This window comes from Diospyros lotus, chromosome 2 (assembly GCF_014633365.1).
Source record: "Diospyros lotus cultivar Yz01 chromosome 2, ASM1463336v1, whole genome shotgun sequence".
Lineage (NCBI taxonomy): Eukaryota > Viridiplantae > Streptophyta > Magnoliopsida > Ericales > Ebenaceae > Diospyros > Diospyros lotus.
The window spans coordinates 25600059-25606321 of NC_068339.1; positions in this window are offsets into that span (position 1 = coordinate 25600059).

Sequence of the window (6263 nt, forward strand, 5' to 3'; positions counted from 1 at the left end):
CTTAGTGCAATGAATAGGAAGGTCAAAATTTTTGTTTCCTCCCTCTGCGCTTGCATCGATTTTTTTGATCAAATATTAATATATATTGTGGGTGTGTTTGTGTTTGTCACTTAGATGTATAAATAAATTAAATTATGGCAATTTAGGAGGCACGGTCAATTTGAAGCCAAAAGCAAGGGGTTAATGTTAGGATTTTCATCTAATAGTTAGATATATGTTTGCATAATGTTATTGTTAGTTGCCACAACTGTGAAAGGCATAATGTAGTGCATGCAGATCAACAAGTTTTTATGAATGCTATTTGCAAGAGTTTGTCTTTATTTGTTGGTATGGATCAAATTAAGAAAACCATGGTTAAAACTGAAACCGAACCCAAATCGAATGGTTTGATTATGGTTTTTAATTTTTAAAACCAATAGGTTAATGGTTTGATTTTGATTTTAGTATTTTAAGTTTAGTTTGGTTATGGTTTTAGTAAAAATCGAAACCAAACCGAACTATTGCCAACCCTAACTGTAACGCCCCGCTTTTTCTAAGCGTGTATTAACTTTAGATTTCGAGAATATATATATATATATTTTTTTTCAACATCATACACACAACATAAGTCTCTCGATATACATCGATATACATACCCTCAACATAATCGTGTCCCGATAATTCCAATTATACCTTCTTAGCATATCAAATTTAATAATTAATAGACTAAGACAGGTAATATCAATCACATCAGCGAAAGCAAGATCGAAACCTCAATGATACGTAATCGACAAGTTCCTTTACAATCGAATTATCAAATCGATGTTTCACATGAAAATATCAAAATATTACATATCCTCTGAACATCGTAATCATAGACAAAGACCTACGAAAACTAAACATATCGACTACATCTCGACGACATCTTTTCCCTTGGCACCACTACTTTCACCTGGAATGTTCGAATATTCCTAGAACATAATCCAAATTAAATGTTGAATTATCTAAGTGAGAGTTTAAAAATATTTTCATGATATATGCAAGACCATGAACAAAATCGACATATCTCGACACACCCCAACCCAAGAGAATCCCATACAGCACTTAACCCATACCACGAGGAAAGAGCAAATCTCTCTAGAGGCAACCAGACCACACCGGCATATTGGCATAACACAACCTTAGCTTAAGAAAGGCAACATCAATGTATGAACTCGAGAATCACCCTGTCATCATTACGTTTCCACTCAAAGGCATTATAGGGCTCATCAACACAAACCTTGGCCACCAGAGATGATCAACTCTATCCCTGGGAATCCACGTTCACCTTGGAAACAATGCTGTCGCTCAAAGGAAACTGGGGTGGTGTACACTCTCAGCCCCACCACTTTTGATTCGCAAGGGTGGTGTCCACTCTCAACCCTCGTCATAGGTGGGCATTGATCCTTGGCACGTTTCGCTAGTGCTATCACTCAAATGCTATAACACAGGTTGACATCCCGACATCCCACATGAATAATACAAAAGATATGCCAACGCCATAACCACAACATATATCAATGAATTACGAACAACAACATTTCAATGCATGAATTTCAATGCACATGCAAAAACATTTTGGATGAACCATCCATATGAAATCAACCTATCACGGGTCAACCATTTGTATGCAACAAAATCGAGTATAGGGACGTACCACCCACAATAAATCAAGAATGATCAAAAGTAACAAGAATATGCACAAGAATTGGATTGAATAACTCATATTGGGCTAAATTCAAGATTCCTCGAAATATGTGCCCGACCTCGATTCTCGTGCCAGGCATACTATAGTTCAACCTTGAGCCTCAACGATACCCTAGACATCATATGCATTCAAAGAAAATCAATATCTATTTTTCCAAATTTCTCATAATTTTCCTCTAATTTCTTTATATTTTTCTCTCAACAATTACAAATAAATACCTCTTCAAGAATTTTTCAAAATTTTTATCCACAAAAATTCATAAAACAATATTTATAAGCTTTGGAATTTTCTAGAAATTTTTCAAAATTTTCTCCTATTTTCTCTAATTTTCATAATTACTTTTCCTTGAGAAAATTTATTTCTCCTTGATTTCCTTCAAATCTCCTCCATGAAAATCACCAAAACTCATAAAATAAATTCCTTATCCTTCTTGAATTTGCTCAGAATTTTATAAAAATCTCTCATATTTATTTTCCATTTACCTTTCCTTTTAAAAATCCAAAATAATTATCTCCTCAAGGAATTTCCAAGATAAAAATTTATCAAAATAAATTATTCCTTTTTCCTGAATTTTTGGATATTTTTCAAGAATTTTATTTCCTCTAATTCTATTTGTTCTTGAATTTTCTTTATTTTTAGCATTTAAAAAAATACAAAAATTACCTTCGATCATCTTCTCCGGCGCCGGCACACTGAAAAATCAAACCAACAACACCATGCTACTCCTCTCCCTTAGTCGATCCCAATGGTGCCTCTTTTTGTCAGAAAACACCACCGAAAACCTTTTGATTGGGCCAAAAATAGTCCGCCCAAGCCGCCCACCATCGAACTCCAACAAACCAAATTAGCCTCCGATTCGAACTCCGATTGACACAAAACTTTCCAGACTACTTGCCCATAGCCTCACGACCAAAAGCCCCTTATTAGATCATTCGATTGTTCACTCTACAAGCCGATTTAAACCCTCACTTAATATCTATATATATATATATAGGCAGCTGACTATATAATTGCGAAAACACCCCTTATACCACTCCAAAAATGCTCAAAAATCTCCAGAATTGCTTCTCACAACTTGGGGAACAAAAGCCCTTTATCAAAATGCTTCAATTCCTTTCCAAACTCTCGATCTAAGTCTATGAATTTTGATAGAAACCCTTGACCAAAACTCGGCTATTAATAGCCAAATCCGAGCCTCTCTCAACCAATCACAAAGGGTAACATGAGCTAGAGACCACCCTCACATCCATGCCAGGCTTGGTCATGCCCTGGTCGTTGATTTGACGACGACGATGGCAAGTGTGGCGGCCATGCCTTACGCTGCAATTCTGATCTCTTTTTTTTTTTTAACATGATAAAACATAATATCTTTTATTAAAAATAACTATAACCTATACCAGACATTCTCAAGATGCTTGTCAATAATATATCCTTTTTTTTAAACATCTAAGTTCTGAGGTGCTCCCTGCCGATAATTTAGTTTTTCAACCCAAACTGAAGCTGTATCGAAAATTAACTCTGATCCGATTTCTTTCAATACTAAAAATTCTATCTCGGGATGTTTAACAATGATATATCATTTTCCTTTGAAATCTCAACCTTAGGACATTCTCTACAGTTGATTCGGCGATTTATTTTTACTATCAAGTCATTTTTCGATATTTTAAACTCATCTAAATTACATGGCAACTTCATGAAGATATGGGGTATTACAAAGGCCTTCATGTCATTTTTGAAAAATAATGGGTAAATTTATAGGGGCTAGCTAAAATATAATAGCCTAGGCAATCACCTTCGAAAGATTGTTGCCTATATAAGCCCAGCATCCCTCCACTGGTGGACTGATGTGGGATTCCCAATACACGTCTACAATAACGCACGCCATCCCCCCCTTATCAATGACCCAACTGCTCTCGTGACAAGCAAGATTCATAACATTTTTATCAAGAACAATGAAAAACTCTTTGATAGCGGCTGCAACTCATTCCTTCTTATCTCTTTGATTCTTTCCTTTTTCATTTTTGTTGTCTCTCTTCATCTTCCAACAAGTCTTTTTAATGTTCTCCTTTTTATGGCAGTAGTGGCATTTTACATTTGTAAACTTGTCTAATTTGCCTCAGCTTATATCGTTACTCCTTTCAAATCACATTCAAACTCTTTCCCTTTGACTCAACAACTACAATATCATATTGTGAGGAACTAGCTTGTGAATTTTTTTTTCTCATTTCCTCATTCAGAACACTACTCCTTGCTAAGTGCATGGAGATAACACCATTTGGAGTAGAGTTAGAAAGTGACATTTTAAATGTCTCCCAGGAATTCGATAGTGTATATACTAAGAAGCCATACACCCTGAATCTCATAATCAAATTTGATTCCCATACCAGAAAACTAATTGAACAATCCCTGAAATGCATTCAAGTGATCTAACATCAAAATCCCTTCTTCATATTTCAAATCAATCATCTTCTTGATCAAGAACAACTTATGATTTCCAATCTTTCAAGCATACAATTGCTCTCGCTTCAACCACAAAGAACAAGCATGAGTCTCACTACTAATATTGTTCAATACATTATCATCCACCCATTACGTAATCAGCCCACACACTTAGTGATGTAGCAAAGTCCATTCAACATCAGATTTTTCAGCGAGTTTCTCTTTTGCAAACATAGGTAAATAGTAATCTTTCACATATAAAAGATCCTTCATCTTTCCTTTTATAGATGATAAGTTTTACCATTCAAACTGATCATTTGATTAGTATTTGTTTTCATAGTTTAACACAAACAAACAAAAAACATGAACTAATGCTTTGATACCACTTTGTTGGGATCAATATAACCAATCCCTAACTTGTGCAAATCTGTGAAGAAACAAAGAAACCATCCAAGTACCAAGTGGAATCACAAAAATGAAGTAGACAACCAATTTACATGAAAAACCCCCTTAATGTGAGGAGTAAAAATCACGAGACTGAAGTCACCCAAAAATTTCACTAATATCACCAAATATTGGTTACAAAATCATGTCAACAATCATAAGAGGCAAGAGACAAAACACATAATCAAACTTATCTCAAATTAATGAAATAACAAAAGAGTTAAGGAAGAACAAGCTGAACCATAAGGCAGTATGAAAAAGACTATATTCCTAAGGATCCAAACCTCCAAACTAGATCTCGACCAATAAAATCGTAGAACAACAATTCTAGAATGTATCCTCCAAATTTTAGCTCAATCGGACCACCAAACACTATCTGATCATTTGTTTAATCACAACTGCGAAGGCAGGAACTAATATCCGAATTATCTAAGAACTCTTCCATTTTTCTTCACGTTTCATCTCTCTCTTATCCACGACTTTTACAACCTAAGAGGCACATTAACCCTAATCTCATTAAGGGGTATTTTAGTCCCATAAGATAAAAATATTAGTGACAGAAATCGGGCCATCCTTTTTGGAATACTCAACCATTACAAGGCCATCATTTTAAGAATACCCAACAATTACTGGCTATCCTATTATGCCATAGATTTTTCAAAAATGTCCACCTAGAGGTGTTTTTAACGAATAAATACAAGTGGACGTATTTTTTCTAAGAAATAAATCATGAGTAAAAAGAAAGTGAATAATTAACAATGTTAATAATGTAAATAATCATGGTTTTGAGGGAAAAATTGTCCAAGAGAAAAAGTGGCACATTTCCCCATAAATAGCACAATAAAATTAATAATAATGGATTTTGGCACGATTCCCATGATCAAGTCTTGCTGCGAGCACATTTCCTTGCAGGAAAGAGAGACCTCGTGGCAAGTATATTTCTTTGTGGCACAATGGGTCTTGTGGCAAGCACATTTTCTTGCTACAAAAGGGACCTCGCGGCAAGCACATTTCTTTGTGACACAATGGGTCTTGCGACAAACACATTTCCTTACGACACAATGGACCTCGCAACAAAAAGGGACCTTGCGGCAACCACATTTACTTGTGGCACAATGGGTCTTGCGACAAGAACATTTCCTTGTAACAAAAAGGGACCTCACGACAAGAACATTTCCTTGTCACACAATTGGGTCTTGCGGTAAGCACATTTCCTTGCGACAAAGAGGGACCTCACGGCAATCACATTTCCTTGCAGCATAATGGGTCTTGCGGCAAACACATTTCCTTGCAGCAAAGAGAAACCTTGTGACACAATGGACCTCGTGGCAAGCACATTTCCTTGCAGCATAATGGGTGTTGAGGAAAGCACATTTCCCAGTGACAAAGAAGGACCTCATGGCAAGCACATTTCCTTGTGACAAAGAGGGACCTTGCAGCAGAATGGGTCTTGTGACAAACACATTTCCATCAACAACACATTTTCCCTTACGGCAAGGCATTCTCATGCGGCACTCACAACCTAGCGGCAAGGTCTCACGGAACTCATATCCTAGCAATATTCAAATTTCCTTTAAGGCACCTTCACTCCTTCTTGCCGCTACATCCTCTCAATAATCTGGTGGTTCCTTTCAGTAAGCTGGTGCCGCTACTT